Source organism: Nomascus leucogenys, chromosome 10, assembly GCF_006542625.1.
Source record: "Nomascus leucogenys isolate Asia chromosome 10, Asia_NLE_v1, whole genome shotgun sequence".
Classification (NCBI taxonomy): domain Eukaryota; kingdom Metazoa; phylum Chordata; class Mammalia; order Primates; family Hylobatidae; genus Nomascus; species Nomascus leucogenys.
This window is the reverse complement of record NC_044390.1, coordinates 34,858,917-34,876,690: the sequence shown is the minus strand read 5'-3', so window position 1 is coordinate 34,876,690 and position 17,774 is coordinate 34,858,917. Positions and strand designations below refer to the sequence as shown.

At 40.7% G+C, this 17,774-nt stretch overlaps 1 long non-coding RNA gene and 1 other non-coding gene across 2 annotated transcripts; one reads left to right on the top strand and one right to left on the bottom strand.

The window, feature by feature from the left end:
* The first annotated feature begins 186 nt into the window (after positions 1-186).
* Positions 187-12,912, top strand: LOC115836935. Its single transcript, XR_004031939.1, has 3 exons — positions 187-2,287; positions 12,276-12,408; positions 12,824-12,912. It is a non-coding gene; the product is annotated as an uncharacterized LOC115836935 (long non-coding RNA).
* LOC115837190 lies at positions 12,268-12,407 on the bottom strand. Its single transcript, XR_004032207.1, has one exon. It is a non-coding gene; the product is annotated as a U4 spliceosomal RNA (small nuclear RNA).
* Positions 12,913-17,774: the final 4,862 nt, after the last annotated feature.

Sequence of the window (17,774 nt, the reverse complement as noted above, 5' to 3'; positions counted from 1 at the left end):
TGACCTTTAGTCCACATACCAATGTTTTCTTTTTTTCTTTTTTTTTTTTTTTTTTTTTTTTTTTTTTTTTGAGATGGTGTCTCACTCTGTCACTAGGCTGGAGTGCAGTGGCGCGATCTCAGCTCACTGCAGTCTCCACCTCCTGGGTTCCAGTCATTCCCCTGCCTCAGCCTCCCGAGTAGCTGGGACTACAGGCACGCACCACCACACCTAGCTAATTTTTTTGTATTTTTAGTAGAGACGGGGTTTCACCATGTTAGCCAGGATGGTCTCAATCTCCTGATCTTGTGATCTGCCCACCTCGCCTCCCAAAGTGCTGGGATTACCCGCCAATGTTTTCTTAATCTTAGAATGTGAATAACTGAAAATTGTAGTCTGTGGAAAGGTGTTGAATTGAGTATAATCTTCTTCTGTTTATTTTTGTGTTTTGTTTTTTAACAGATGGGGGTCTTGCTGTATTGCCCAGGATGGAGTGCAGTAGCTATTCACAGGTGTGATCATAGCGCACTGCAGCCTCAAGCTCCTGGGCTCAAGCGATCCCCCTCCCTGAGCCTCCCAAGTATCTGGGGTTACTGGTGTGCACCACCGTGCTTGGCTCCAATAATTTTTTTTCTAATTCAAAAGTTACAGTTTCACTGTGAAAAAGGCCTTGAACACACTATTTATGGCATCTTTTGAGGCAGCTCCAGTGCCTTGACTTCAATCCCAGTTTCTGGTTGCAGCATCCTTGTTGTCTTAGCAACACAGTGAACTATTCTGAAGCATAGAGAAACGCGAAACTGGGAGTCCGAGAAATCATCATCTCTGCATCACATTATGGGAGACGAAGTCTGCTTTATCCATTTTATCTTTATTCAGTTGTCTATGATTAATTGATTACAGAGTAGTAGATTAGAATAGTGCATGGATGTACATTTGTGTTGAAAAAAGGGGAAGTTGATATATATCAATCTTAGTTTTCATTTATCAGTTTGATACTTATGCATTTACATTAAACGCTTCCATTTATCCCAAAAAAATATGCAACTGTATTCTATAGGTTGATTTTTGGAAAAGGGGAGAAGCACACTGAATTCATAAGGTCACATGTAGTCTTAAGGTCTTACTTGCTTACAACCAATTAAATTTGAAGCACCTTACTTATACTTGTTAAAGGTAAAACCCAAAAGAACAAGCAGAGGACATTTTAAGGTCTTAAAAGTTAAATAAGCTTACCTTCTTAATGTTTTCATCCTCTTTTTGTGTAAATCAGAAAATGATCTAAACTGCTGTAACAAAGAGACCCCAAAATATGATGGCTCATGTAAGATAATTTATTTTTTTCTCACATAGCAATCCAGAAGTAGCTTCGTTTCACAAGGTATTCAAGGGATATAGGATTCATCTACCTTGTTAATTCTCTTAATACCCAAGGGTATTGTTCTTTCCATGGTCAAAGCTGGCTCAAGACTTCCCAGCCTGTGAAAAAAGAGGAAGTTGGAGCAAGCCATTTCCTTTTTAGGAAATTACAGCCATCACTTCTGCCCACAGTCCATTCATGAGTACTTACTACATAGCTATACCTAGCTTCAGGAAAGGCTGGGATGTGTCTCTAACTAGATGGACATGTGCCCTACTAAAACTCCAGGGAAAGGGTTCTATTACTAAAGCTAAAAAGAGGGGAATGAATACTAGAGTTAAAGACAAAAATGATAGCAGCCAATGGCCCATGCCATGATAATCTGCTGAGTAGGCATGATGGAGATCCCTTGCCCAGCAGAAAGTGTGTTCCTTGGTGAAACCATGAATCTGCTATCTGGGAGAAACTCCCTTGTCCATTGTCTTTGTGGCCCCTAGTTTGACCTCTAGTAAAGTCTTCCTTGTCAGCTTCTGTGGCCCCATCTGAAACTTTTGAGGGACATCACAGCTTTTGCAGCCCCTGCTTGCTGGTGCAGACTTTTAGACCTAGATTGCCTTAGAGACTGAAAGATATACGCTTTTATAGGCCAGGGTTTTAGTTCATTTGACTGTAATAAAGACTTCAATGCCGTTTTTAATGTTTGACTGCTGACATCTTTCAAGACTCACCTTTCCCTTTCCCCTTATGCTGCACATCTGGGCAAGCTGATGGAAGCATGGGTGCCTCCTCCTTTGGCCCCAGCAGGAAGTTCAAATCACACAAGCCCTGGCATGCATGCAGGAAGCTTCACCCCAGCCTCACACTCTAAGACGGATAAAAGCCAAACCAATTAAGCCGTTTCTCGACCCTCCTGGGAGCCTGCCCTATCTCCCTGGAAAGTCTCAGTATGTGAGTAATAGATCTTTTTATACCCATTTCTTGTGTGTGTGGCATTATCAGTCTCAGCATCTGAACTGAATTCATGGTAATTTTCTATGAATTTTGGGAGGAGGAAGTTCATCTGACATCTTAAGGGTCATCATAGCATTGGTGACATCATTTTATCAAAAACACTAGAACTTTCTGGTTCATTTGCTTTCAGTCAGTTCATGTGAAAGTAGCCACAGCCAAAGAGATGCTCTAGTTATAGTTCTTTAAGCCAGCAATGTGTTATTTATTAATCACTGTGCTTGGCCCACACCTCTGTCCCTCAAATTAATGGCAGCCACCTTGAAGTCTTCTCCAACAATGAGTTTAAGTGGTGATGCAACATTCTTCATCTGGTCTTTTCTGCCGAAATGACTCCCATTGTCTGACCAGTAACACAATGGAGACTTTTTTTTTTTTTTTTTGAGACGGAGTCTTGCTCTGTCACTCAGGCTGGAATGCAGTGGCGTAATCTCGGCTCACTGCAACCCCTGCCTCCCAGTTCAAGCAATTTTCTTGCCTCAGCCTCCTGAGTAACTGATATTACAGGCTTCTGCTGGCTAATTTTTGGATTTTTTAGTAAAGACAGGGTTTCACCATGTTGACCAGGTTGATCTTGAACTCCTGACCTTTGGTGATCCCCCCGTCTTGGCATCCCAAAGTGCTGAGATCACAGGCGTGAGCCTCTGCGCCCAGCCACAGTGGTGACTATTGAACAAAACTGAATAATAGTCACATCTCCTGCTCCCTTGAATGCAGAAGCAATTGTACTTCAGGGCATGGTGTTATCTACTTGCAAACTTTTTATTTTTTGATCTACAGCAACTACTTTTGATAGTGCCTCACTAAAAACATCAGCAAGGAGCCACCAATATACATTGACCACTCTGGTTCTAACTGCTTGCCCCATAGCTAGTCTGCCTTTCAAATTGTTGCTGGTGTCAGTTTTACCTAGTGATTGGTCGAAACATAACAAGGGTCTCCAGTTTTTCATCCTGCAGTATCTGCTTCCACACTGCTGGTTGCCTGGCAACACAATACCAGAGCCATATATTTTAGATTTTTGTTATGATGGCAATTTTCCATTCTTACGTTTCAGTCAGCTAGAACTGCATAACAAATAGCAAAGACTGGGTGGCTTAAACAACGAAAATTTGTTTTTTAACAGTTCTGAGGGCCAAAAATTCAAGGTCAAAGTGTTGGCAAGTTTGGTTTCTCCTGAGGCCTCTCTCCTTGGCTTGCAGATGGCTCCCTTCTTGCTGTGTCCTTACACTAGGCACTTGTGCCCCTAATGTCTCCCTGTGTGTTCCAGTGTTCTCTTATAAGGTCACCAGTTTCTCCTGAGGCCTCTCTCCTTGGCTTGCAGATGGCTCCCTTCTTGCTGTGTCCTTACGTGGCCAATGGTCTAGGCACTTGTGCCCCTATTGTCTCCCTGTGTGTTCCAGTGTTCTCTTATAAGGACACCAGTCTTATAAGATTAGGGCCCCTCTCTATGATTTCATTTAACCTTAATTATCTCCTGAAAGGCCCTATCTTCCAATATAGTTACATTGGGGCTTTGGCCTTCAACCTATAAATTTTGGGGGCCTACAACTTAGTCCCTAATATTCTGGTACTGAATTTAAAACTATTAGGGTATAGGCTAAGCCACTGTAACAGAGAAACCCCCAAATACTGTAGTTCCAATAAGATAATTTATTTTCTTTCTTGTAGCCATCAGGAGGTGGCCCATGAAATTGTCCAGGGACTTATATTTATTCTACCATTATTTTTACTCTATTATTATTTTATATTATTATTATACTTATTCTACCATTTATTCTGCCATTCCCTAGAGTGTCCTCTTCATAGTGGTCAACCTGTGGGATGGAGAAGAGAAAAGTAAAGGGCAAGCACATACATTTGAATAAAATGAGATAGAAGTTGCACACATCAAGTTTGTATATTCTTTTGGCAAGAAATTAACTGCAGAGGAACCTCTTGCTGAGCAGCCATGCTTTCTAAAACCTAGGACAGAGATTCTATTATTAAAATGAGGAAAGGGAGAATGAACGGGGGTGAAGATGATCAGTTCCTTCCTACATTCCTCTTGTATACATCTTACATTTTGTATTGAGTATGAGAAGAGACTTAGACCTAAAAAGATGATAGTTTCCTGAAATTTAGATGATTCTTTACATTTTTATTTATCTAAAATTGAAGTTTACCTAATTTAGTTTAATTTAATTATTTTACTGATTTAAATTAATCAGAATTTTCTTAAAAATCAGTAAAAGAAAAAAACATAAGGGAAGCCTTGTTGCTTTGCAAAATAGGGAGATATTTCAGGAAGGTAAGGGGAGAGGGCTATCCTACAGTATGGAGTACAGAAGTGGGACTTAGAGATAGCCAAGAGAGTTTGAAATATTCAAAGAATATATACAATAGAATCTGTAGCCTTTGTTAAAAAAATTAGAATTTCCATCTCTCTGAATGTATTCCAGTTTTTAAAAAAATGTATTGAGTTTCCTATCATATGGAAGTTTTTAAAATTGTAGGAAATAAGAAAATATTCAGAAGGCTACACAAGGTGTTAAAAAAGGGGACAGGGATATAATAGCTTACTAGCTTATTAGAATGAATTTGGTTCCTTATGTGGGCCAATCTAGAGAAAAGAGGCATAGAATAAGAGCTTTGGAACCAAACCGTCTGAGTTTGAATCCTGGCTCTCCCTTTTGGCATCTGTGTGATCTTGGGCAAGCTACCTAATTTCTATTACAGCTTTGTTATCTCAACTGTAAAATTAGGCTAATATTGATGTATCATTGGAGAGGACTAAATGAGACAATGCAAAATGTGTACTTGGCACAGTGCCTGATCCTAAATACTGATGATGATGATGATGATGATGATGATGATGATGATGATGGTAGTGGTGGTGGTGGTGGTGATGATGGTGATAATAACGGTGATGATGATGGTAGTATAGCATTAGTGCAGCAAAAAGGAAAAATGAACTCAAAACTAATTTTTCCTAAAAATCTGTGCTTTTATTTATCAGATGCTTCTAACTTAGTCCCCACCAGTCTAAGACTAGAACAATATTGGGATTTTCCTTTTCGGAAGTTCTATCATTGGCAAGTTGTTTTTATTTCCAGAACTCCAACTCAGAAGAAATCACCTCTGAATTCATTGTCCATTTAATAAAGTCAAGATTCTTCAAATTCTCCATTTTATTCAGTATTAAATAACTTTCAAAATATGACTATCTTGAAAGTCTCCACTTCCTCATACTTAGCAATTTCCAGCATTATTTTTAAAAAAAATGTGTCTTCTCTTTGATGCAAAGCAATTACTGGGATACTTTCTTCTCAGAGAGGAAATCCGAAGAACATGATCCTTTCTGCCTGGTCCCTGTACAACATTGAAAACAACTGGGGTAATTTTTTATTAATGCATCCGTTAAAAAGATGCAACATTTCTATCTCCAAGAAGTTCGAAATATATAAAATGTATTCTGTGTCTCATTATGAGGTCTCTGACTCAGAGTAACTTTTACAAAGGTTTTTATCTTTTTTTCCCCTCTATGCTTCCCAAAGCATGACTAATGAGGCTGATGAATGTCATTATAGGAGCGCCACGTTTCTGGCAGGTAGAAAAAGATCATATTAGGGCTAGGACTTCCAAGTGACATCTAGAAGCAATGAGAAATTCAAACAAGACTACCCTGAGTCTATGCAGGAATTGGTAGTGTTTGAAATTTGGGAGAAATGTTTTAATTTTTGTGAAAGTCAGTGGTGTTAAAGGTCAGAAGTGTAACTACCTCCAGAGTTCTAGCATTCAGGGTAGTGAAGATGTGGTGAGAGTTAATGAAATAAAATCAAGAAAGGAAAAACATACATGTTGGTGTCAGGAGATGTGTCTGGTTAAATGTCAGTTCTTGTTCACAGCAAGTAGAAATGTTCAGTCTTTCAGAGTCACTGCCAAAGGCACCATACACATTTCTCCACATCAGGAACCTGAGAATTGTTTTCTCTTTTCCCAATTCTACAAGGGTTTATAATTCACAGAACAGTGCAGGGATCGCTTTTGGACATTTGTCCCCTTTACCAGACAGCAGTTAATGAATTTGCATCTCTGCTTTAAGCTTAAGACACCTAGGTGAAAGCAGCCACTGCTGAATTAGTGTGTACTTCGTTAGAAAACTAACATGAGGGCCGGGCGCGGTGGCTCACGCTTGTAATCCCAGCACTTTGGGAGGCCGAGGCGAGCGGATCACAAGGTCAGGAGATCGAGACCACGGTGAAACCCTGTCTCTACTAAAAAATACAAAAAATTAGCAGGGCGTGGTGGTGGGCGCCTGTAGTCCCAGCTACTCGGAGAGGCTGAGGCAGGAGAATGGCGTGAACCCGGGAGGTGGAGCTTGCAGTGAGCCGAGATTGCGCCACTGCGCTCCAGCCTGGGCGAAAGAGCAAGACTCCGTCTCAAAAAAAAAAAAAGAAAAAAAACAGAAAACTAACATGAGGAAGATTCCTGGTGGAAATATGGCAGTGGTTTCTGAGCCTGTGGGCTAGGCAGTGCTTAGTTAGAATCTCAGATCCTGATCCTCCCAGCTCACTCTACCCCCAAAGAACAACATATACATATTTATTCTTCTGCCAGTGCCTGAAATCAAGCTTGATCAGCCATGGCAGTAGGATGGGAGGTGACCTAGAACAGACCATGGGAAAGTGAGAAGAGAGTCTCTGACGGAGATGATGTTGATGTGTTCTTGAGGATGTCTTTCTGCATATACTGTCTGCACTTATCACTAAGGTGACCTAGAAAATACAGCCAAAGAAACATATACTGAATAATTGTGGGGTATAGTACTATCCTGTTATCTGGTAAATATTAGATATATTTCTTCTCTATAGGATTTTCCGTACATTACCATAATGGATGAGACCCATCCATTCCTTGGCTTTTCTGTGATCTCAGCTGTGATTACCAGATTATTATCTCTTGCCTTCCCCTGTTTCAAGCTCTGGATGTATATCACAACAGCTCAGATGCATTCTTATGTCTCTGTCTCAAGCTTACTGATGGACAGAAATTACAATAACAGAGTAATGGGACAAAATATTATCAGACAACATGGATAGGGAGCCATTTGCCTCGCTCAGATAATGTGTCCTTCTGAAAAGTTACCATATCAAACCATATAACAATCTTTTCCTAATACCTCAACATTTTCATTACACGCTCTGCAGTCCAGTTGCACTGTACTCTTCTCAGGACCTTCAGCCTATCTTCTCATCATGTTTCAGTATCTGGTTCTTCTGATCCATCAGGTCTCAGCTTAAATATTGACTCTTTCCTGAAGTCCTTTGTATGTATGGTGATCTTATATGAGCAGATTTCTCCTGTCATTCTCTCCTCTTCATGCCGCTTTCTTCTTTTCTAGTACTTTTAATTGCTTTATTTATTTATTTATTTGTGTACTTGTCTCTTATTTATCTCTCTTCCTAGTTCTAAGATTCATGAAGGTAGAACAATGTCGATGGGCTTTTTTTTCCACCACTGACGCAGTGCCATATTTATGGGATAAATGAATGTCCTTCCCTGCCTTGGGAAATTTTATTCTACTTTCAAGGCCCAACCTCGTCCCTTTATGCTTCCCCCAAGAATTAATCACTTCTTCTTCTGTGATCCCACAAAAATGTGTACATACAGCTATCATTTTAAGAATTTAGCATGTATTACAATAATTTATCTTGTGTTATATGGCTGTTAATTCACTGATTCTTCCTTACCTCTCCACCTTGTGAGACAAAAAACATAATTTATTGACCTTTTTATCCATATGATAATAATAGTAATAACAATTCCTAACTCTTACTAAGTGCTTTCTGTGTGCATTTAAGTTTTTTTTATCAAACATCATTCTAAACTCTTCATTAAAGGTTGGCAGAATGAGACATTAAGCATATTACCTAGGGCATAGTTAACCCTGTAAAATGTAAATGAATGAATAATAAATATCTATTCCAATCTTGGTCTTAAAAAGTTATGATGAAGATAAAGTAATGCATTTAAATATTATATACTACTCTTTAAACAGATAGACAGCAGGAAAATCACTGTGTTCACTATCAAATTACCCTAAAACATAGCAACTTAAAACAACAAACGTTTTTTATCTCACACAGTTTCTGAATTAGGAAGTAAGGAATCTGGAAGTAGCTTAGCTATAATTCTAAATTATTTTTGGTAAAATTATGCCACTTAGAAAGGTAAGTCTATAGATTAGGGTTATAGTGGAATAAACATTAGCTCGTTAGCGGGAACCCTGCAGAATTATAGTGGGGAACTTTTTATAAGAATACTGGGATTTGATATATTTGATAAGAATAGTGTATTTGACAGACATCTTAGAACAAAAAGTGAGCAAAGTCCAATTGTCTGCTTTCTTTGGGGAGGGGAATGAAGAGGCTTCCAAAAGAAGTAACTGGAGACGTCAGGGATAGTCTTTTTAATAACTTCAGATAGCTTTCAAGAGTAGATACTGAAACATACATGACCCTTAAGCTGTCCTCACTTTTTGTGAACAGCCTTAAGCCAGAAATAAGGCTTAACACTGCCTTCCCCATGCAAACACTGAAATTGGGAATAGCCCTATGGCCAGATCTTTAACACCTAACTGAAATTTTTGAAAGAGGCCTAGACGCTGGGTGCGGTGGCTCACGCCTGTAATCCCAGCACTTTGGGAGGCTGAGGTGGGTGGAACACCTGAGGTCCAGTCCGAGACCAGCCTGACCAACATGGAGAAACCTCGTTTCTACTAAAAATACAAAATTAGCCAGACATGGTGGTGCATGCCTGTGATCCCAGCTACTCGGGAGGCTGAGGCAGGAGAGTTGCTTGAACCTGGGAGGTGGAGGTTGCCGAGATCAAGCCATTGCACTCCAGCCTTGGCAACGAGTGAAACTCCATCTAAAAACAAACAAAAAAGGGCCTAGAGCCCTCAGACCTAGAATAAACTTATGCCTTTACAGATAAAAACTAATAAAAGCATCCAGGGAAAGAAGACCCTTGATAAAGAAGTATGTAAATACTATAAACAGAAAATATATTGGAAAAACAATTGTGCTAGTTAACAAACTGAAGGGGGGGAAATAGTCAGTGAAAAATAAAGTTGCTCTAAGGGGGACTCAAGTACCCAATTAACCACTTTACTTTTTTTTTTTTTTTCTGAGACGGAGTCTCGCTCTGTCGCCCAGGCTGGAGTGCAGTGGCACGATCTCGGCTCACTGCAAGCTCCGCTTCCCGGGTTCACACCATTCTCCTGCCTCAGCCTCCCAAGTAGCTGAGACTACAGGTGCCTGCCACCACACCCGGCTAATTTTTTGTATTTTTAGTAGAGATGGGGTTTCACTGTGTTAGCCAGGATGGTCTCAATCTCCTGACCTTGTGATCCGCCCACCTCGGCCTCCCAAAGTGCTGGGATTACAGGTGTGAGCCACTGCGCCCGGCCGCTTTACTCTTAAGTTCCTGAGAAAAATTTATGTAAATGTTACAGAACAGTCTTGAAAATGTTTTTTTGATGATGAGTATTAGAATACCTCCCTTTAACTCTGGCACTATGATATCACATCTCCCAGAAGGTCAACAAACCACTCAGGTGGTGGGATCTATTGTGTAAATGAATCTGCCAGATTAACTGCTCCATTAAACACCTCTTCTTTGAGATCCATAGGGACTTCCCTATTAAAACACAGGCCAAGGCTAGTTTGAAAATGTACTGGTATCCTTGTGCCTAAATCAAACTCAAATTGAAGGTCTCCATGATGTCCTGTACTGGCCTCCTTATGGACTGAAAGTTCTACTGATATACACAGTGTAGGGGAGGAAAAACTTTTCTTCAACCCTCGTTGGTTCAGTAACTGGGGTCCTGCAAATTAAACTGACCAAAAACAGGCTAGCAGGATAAATAGTTGTGTATGCACCCAGAGGCATCCACAGAAACAAAATGAAGACAAAGAAACAGTTAGACTTGGAGGCTTTATATACCATTTTAACAAACAGCAGTATGAAGAAGTGGCAAGACAAAGGAAAGGGAGTTGAGCCTTGTAGGGGTGGTAAATTGTGGATTTTCCTGGTATGAAAGAGTGAAGGGAGGACATTTTCTTAAACAAAAATGTATGCCCTGCTTTTAAGCAAGTAGGGGGAGGGCACAGAGCTTTTCTGTGCCTGCTATTTCTTGATTGCCTTCAGCTTAAAATAATTCTTATGTCAAAGAGGTAAATTTTGGGGTGGCATACTCTGATCAGTAGAATTCAGTAGAATTTTTAGGGCTGAATCTATCAAGGTTATGTTTACACGTTCAAAACATGTTCAAGCTTGCACAATAACTTCTGAAAACAGTAGATAAAGAACTAAAATCAATAGTTGAAAGCCTAATTTAAAAGAAAGACTCTCCGGCTGGGCGTGGTGGCTCACGACTGTAATCCCAGCACTTTGGTAGGCCGAGGCAGGCAGATCACCTGAGGTCGGGAGATTGAGACCAGCTTGACAAACATGGAGAAACCCCATCTCTACTAAAAATACAAAAAAATTAGCCGGGCTTGGTGGTGCATGCCTATAATTCCAACTATGCAGGAGGCTGAGGCAGGAGAATCGCTTGAACCTGGGAGGCAGAGGTTGCAGTGAGCCGAGATTATGCCATTGCAATCCAGCCTGGGCAACAAGAGCGAAACTCCGTCTCGAAAAAAAAAAAAAAAAAAGACTCACCATAACTTGTACTGGTCCTTATGTCAAATAACACAATCCGCAATGATATATATTAGTTTAGGATCTCAGGGTCATAAAAAAAACTGCCATTCCCGAACTTTCTGTGTACTAAGCTCTAATACTGTTTTCTTGTGGCGTTACATATTCTGGACTTAGAAATCTGTGCTATGCCCTCTTTAGTGGTTCCTTAAGGTAGATTGAAATAGTTAATCCTGCTTACTTTTTCCTGGTAAAGTCAACAATATGCTTTGACAGTTATGCTTTAGTGATTTACCTTTTTTTCACAGGTTCATGATTAGGACCTTGTGAACCTTAAATTTCCTTGAAACTCTACTTGTATCCGATATGTAGATGACCTCTTCTTATATTCTAAAAATGAGTTGAGCTCTCTTAGTCATTTATGTTCTTACAGTTTTAACTCAGAAAGGACTTAAAGTTAGAAGGAAAGTCATAATTTTGTCAAAACAGATTGTGTAACTTAGATCAAGATTTATTCAAGAGTAAATACCCCACTTAGGACAGAGGAAAAGCCATTCAACAGTTTTCCAGGCCAAAGCTACACACCATGATATACACTTGTAGTCCTAGCTTCTCAGGAGGCTGAGGCAGGAGCAGGAGGATCTCCTGAGCCCAGGAATTTCAGCCTGTCTAGGATTGTTCCAGTGAATAGCAACTGTACTCCAGCCTGGGCAAAAAACCAAGATCCCATCTCTAAAACAAAAACAAACACAAACAAACGAACTTTCCCGGGCCAGTTATTCAGAGTCAATTAAGAGGATTCCAACTGTCCTAGAATCATCATGACTCTATCTGATTTAAACAAGTTTTAAGTAATCAAAACTCTTCCTTGGGAGCCTAAATATGAGCCAGCATTTTATGATTTAAAATGAGATTTTTAACATCTTCATATGCTGAGTCATCTTAAGTATTTTAAACCGTTTTACCTATTTGCATATAAGCAATGATGGACAAGCCCTTAGTGTTCTGACTCAGCCTTATAGCATTTATCAGAGACTTGCTACAGCTTTCCTCTTGACCCAATGGCAAAAGTGCACCTTCCTTGTCTCAGGGCAATAGCAACTCAGCTAAATTAGTGAAGGCTACTGCTAACTCACTCGTAGGGTCTCCCTTAGACTCAATGGACCCTCATCATGTACAGTATGTTGCATGCTAACAATTCACTATATTTCTTTCTTTTTTTACTTTTTTCAATCTGTAGAGACTGTCAAAATTTTCCAATGCCAACTGTATTGCAAATCATCACCACCGGGTATTGGGAAATTTTCAATTAGCAATAATCACACCTCAGAAAAACCTCACTGGCTGCATGAAACTGAATATGCACTTAACGGGTATGCTTACTATTCATGAAATTTTATTACTTTCTCACTTACATGTTTCCTTCCCTGGTAGTACCATAATATATGTACTGTTGCTTTCCTTCTTTTACCAGAAGAAGGGGTAAATCATGACTGCCTAATCTCTGGCCAAGAACAGTCCATGCCCTAAACAAATAGATTAGAAACTCTTCCAGAAAATTGGGAGTTAGCCTTGTTCATTCATGGCGATACTGTTTGGATTTGTGTTCCTGCCCAAATCTCATGTCAAATTGTGATCCTCAGTGTTGAAGGAGGGGCCTGAAGGGAGGTGACTGGATCATGGGGGCAGATTTTTCCCTTGCTGTTCTCATGATAGTGAATTCTCGTGAGATCTGGCTGTTTAAAAGTGTGTAGCACCTTTCCCTTTGCTCTCTTCCTTCTGTTGTAGCCATGTAGGACGTGCCTGCTTCTACTTCACCTTCTGCCATAATTGGAAGTTTCCTGAGGCCTCCCTAGCCATGCTTCCTGTACAGCCTGCAGAACCCATGAGCCAATTAAACCTCTTTTCTGTATGAATTACCCAGTCTCAGGTAGTTCTTTATAACAATGCAAGAATGGACTAATACAGAAAATTGGTACCAGGAGTGAGGCACTGCTGTAAATATACCTGAAAATGTGGAAGCAGCTTTGGAACTGGGTAATGGGCAGAGGTTGGAACAGTTTGGAGGGCTCAGAAGAAGACGGGAAGGTGAGGGCAAGTTTGGAACTTCCTAGAGACTTGTTAAATGGTTGTGACCAAAACGCTGATAGTGATATGGACAGTGATGTCCAGGCTGAGGAGGTCTCAGATGGAAATGAGGAACTTATTGGGAACTGGAGTAAAGGTAACTCTTGCTATGCTTTAGCAAAGAGATGGCAGCATTGTGCCCCTGCTCTAGGGATCTGTGGAACTTAGAACTTGAGAGTGATGATTTAGAAAAAATGGCAGATGAAATTTCTAAGTGCAGCTTGCTCTTCAGTGAACACCAGTAAATAAGTATTCAGACAGTTACAGCTGAACAGGGTGGGGAGCAGCTCCTCCAAGGGAGTGCTGCTTTAAGATCTGTCTGCCAAGTATTTACTGAGAAGGCTCGTTAAACTACAATTTAGAGAAACAAGAAACATCCACCAGGTGGCTATTTGGGGTCGGGTCATGAGGTGCATATGGCCTTGCTTATTACATCCGAAAGCACTCAATCCACGTTCTTAGGAGGCTGTGTTCAGCACTCCTTATCACACATCCTGTTCCTTGTCTTGTTTTCAGGGTCAAGGAGTTACAGTCTCATGCACAAACAACATACACACAGTGCCTCAGTATTTTTCCATGCTTCGATCTCAAATGCCTTGTACATAAGCTTGAATGTATTGTCGTACACCCCCCCCATATCGCCCCTTTTTTTGTTTATTAAGATAAACTTTAAGAGTTCGATGATCTTGTTCAACAATGGCCTGACCAGTTGAGTTATAAGGAATACCAGTTTTGTGCTGTATGTGCCAAAGTTGCAATGCATATGCAAATCGAGCGCTAAGATAGCAAGGACCATTATCAGTTTTTATAGTTTTTGGAAGGCCTAAGGTCATAATAGATTTTAAAAGATGAACAATTGCATCTTTAGTTTTTTCTCCAGTCTGGGGAGTAGCATGTTTCAGGCCCATATAAGTGTCCACAGTAACGTGGAGAAATTTAAAGCGTTCAAAGTGTGGATGCTGAGTAATATCAGTTTACCAGACAGCATTAGGTACCAGACCTCGTGGGTTGGCACCAAGTTCCAATGAAAAAGGGGAGAGAGAATGCCCTTGGCAATCAGGACAAGTTTTAATAATCACGCGAGCTTGAGCAAGCATTAAATGAAACTGTCGTTTAAGACTGCGGGCGTTCTGATGAAAAAAGGAATGATCAGCTTGAGCTCACAAAACAGCAAGAGAGTCTGAAAACCACATCTGTGGTTGTACCAGAGCATCAACTCAAACATTCTCTTCTGACAGGGACCAGGTAGCCCAGAATGAGAGCGGATATGTGTGATATAAAGCGGGTGATGACAGGCACAGAGGAGCTCCTGCACTGTGAGAAATAGGGTTAGTAGGGGTTCATTAGTAATGCCTTTCAGATGTGCGAGATCTAAATAAGTAATACTATACACCACATAAGAGGAATCACTAATTATATTTATGTCTTGGTGAGGAAAAGTTTGTAAGGCCAGTATTAGGGCACCTAACTTTGCTTGTTGCATGGTTTTGAAATGTTCCTGGATTTTGTGCTGCCAGTTTTGCATGGCATCTTGCACACTATACCTGCCTTTTTCATTTTTCCTGAATCATCTGTAAAGACAGTAGTGGCGTGAGGCAAGGGCTCAGAAACAACAATAGATGCAAATTTTTAACAGGTACAGTTTGTAAAAAGTTCAGGAACTTAGAGGCTGGTAAATGGAAACTGATATTACCAACAAAGTCGGCCATTGCAACTTGCCAATCAAGATCACAAGCTAAGAGAGTATGAAATCGTTCCTTGCTTAAAGGTAAGAAAAGAGTAGCAGGGTCATATCCTGACAATTGGATGGCATCCCTTTATGAGAAGAGAAGCTATTAAATCTGTGGTCTTTCGTATGTGTTTAGAGGGGTTATGAGACAGGTAAAGCCACTCCAAAGGAGAGACATCTGTTCCAACTTGTCCAAGCATCCTTGTAGGGCCATGAGAGGTAGTAAAGATAAAAAGATCTAGAGGTCTGTCAGGATCTAAACATGAGATGCACCATTGGGCCAAGACTTGCTCCACAGTGTTAAGGTCTGACTGTGCTAGTGGAGAGAGGTCTCGCAGCAAATTTAAAGCAGGGTCACCTTTCGGGGTGACAAAAGATTAGTCAAGGAATTTGCAGGAATGCCTAAATAGGGACATATCCAATTAATCTGTCTGAAGACTTGCTGTAATGTATTAAGGGTTAAGTGCTGTGGAAGAATTGTTTTTGTAAGTTGTGGCCTAAGGGTAGTAGATAAAATAAGACTTCCTAGATAGAGCCACAGAGATGTCAGCTGGACTTTTTTGTGTGTGTAATAACAAGACCATACTATGACATATGCTATATTACCATTGTGTAAAGTTGATGCAGTAATGACTGGTATTGAGCAGCTATCAAAATATCATCCATATAGTGGAAGATTTTTGCCTGGGGAAAGGATTGATGCACAGAAAGTAAGGCTTCAAGTACGTAAAGCTGATATGTAGTGGGCTATTTATCATCTCTTGGGGTAGAACTCTCCATTGAAAACGTTGAATTGGTTGCTGATTGTTATAAGTGGGAATGGTAAAAGCAAATTTTTCTCGATCCTCAGGATGCAAGGGTATGGTAAAAAAACAATTTCTTAGATTAATGATAATAAGAAGCCAGTCTTTGGGGATCATAACCGGAGAAGGCAATCTTGGTTGCAAAGGTCCCATAGGAAGCATCACAGCATTAGTAGCACGGAGGTCATGCAATAACCTCCATTTTCCTGAACTCTTTGGAATAGTAAAAATAGGAGTGTTCCAGGGACTAGCAGGAGGCTCAATGTGGCTAGCATGTTGTTCTTGTACTAGACGTTGAATATGTTCCAATTTTTCCTTCTTAATGGGGCACTGCTCCACCCATACTGGGCTAGTAGTTTTCCTCTTAATTTTGATAATTTTCAAAAGAGCAGTGGCCCCTACCAAAAAGGTGGCAGGACAGAGAGGTTTAAGCCCCCCTGTTCTAGGGCATCTTGTCCCCACACAGAAAATGAAATTTCTAAGATAAAGGGCTGAACCTGGGCAACCTTGCCTTCCAGGTCCAAAAGTGGAAGGTTATGCCTACTTTTTAACGGCTGCTGATACTCTCCAACATCCATGATAGAACATAAGGCAGAAGAGGAGGCCCAATCTGAAGGCCAGTGTTTTTTAGCTATAATAGTTTGATCAGCTCTTGTGTCAATAATTCCCATAAACATAACTCCATTAATTGTTACTTCTAAGTATGGTTTATGAGATGACACTGGACTACTCCAAAAAACTTTCATGCCTGAGTGGCCAAATCCTGAGGCCCCACCATTTTCTGTTGAGTATCACCTTGAAGGTAAGGAATAAGAATAGTCTGAGCAAGGCGAGTTCTTTTAGAGATGGTGTGGACCCCTGACACCTGTGCCATAAGTTTTATTTCTCCTAAATAGTCTGAATCTATGACTCCAGGGAGAATTTGAATTCCTTTAAGTGTATTAGAAGACCTTCCAATAATCAATCCAAATGTTCCTCTGGGTAACTGGTCATAGATTCCAGTTGAAATCAGCTGGACTGCATCTTGCTCTTTAAGCACCATGACTGTTACGACTGCGAGGTCCGGCCCTGCGCTGCTGGAGGTGGCGGAAGAGAGGTCATGGATGCTATTTCTGGTCCTGACTCAGAGGAAACAGCTATTCCCCAAGTCTGGGGATTGGTGTTCCTCCATGGATTCTTCTGGGCGCTGGAGATCTCACCCCTTTTCCTGTTTCCTGATAACGGGTTTCCATCCTTATCAAATTTTGATTTTCACTGGTTAGCCCAGTGCTTACCTTTACTGCATTGCAGGCATTCTTTAGAGGGTATTTTAGGGAACTTTGATTTCTTTGGGACTCCCTTCTGTCAGCATTCTTTGGCCATATGCCCGGTTTGGCCACAATTATAACATGTGGCCCCAGTCATCATTGCAGCAAAAGTCTGGGCCAGATGAGTTGTAGTGCCTACATTCTGGCATGCTTTAACAAACACACTGATTTCAGTGGCAGTGGCTCGGACTGGGGTTATTGCTGCCTGACAATCCTTATTTACATTTTCAAAAGCCAATTACAACTTAAGAAGTTTGGTGGCTTCAGGATGGAGTACCTGTCTTTTGATTGCAGCCTGCAATTGGTTGATAAATTCAATGTATGTTTCTGTTGCATCCTGTCTAACCATCACAAAGGAACCCTGGGATTGTCCCATGGGTATCCTCTTCCATACTTGTATGGCTAGCTGTGAGCATTGAGGAAATAGACTGCTGTCCACCTGAGCCTGAGCCTGAACTGAAGAAAAGGCCCTGTTCCCAGTAGCATATAAAGCTGTATCAGGATATTATTATCCAAAATTTGCAATCATTGCTGCATGGCTAAATGACTGTACTCGCTCCCCCACACAGTATATCCGGCAGTTGAAACCAAAACTTTTACCAGTGTCTTCTTTATGCCCTACTGAAGGGAGTGAAGTCGGGGGGAGGAGCCCCTTTGTTGTTCTGGTTCTTGTGTACCCTTTCCCTTTAAATCTTCTGAATTCCCTTCAGGTGAAGAAAATGGGTGATCTCACTCACCATGATCTGGCATATCAAAAGGGTATAATGCAGAGC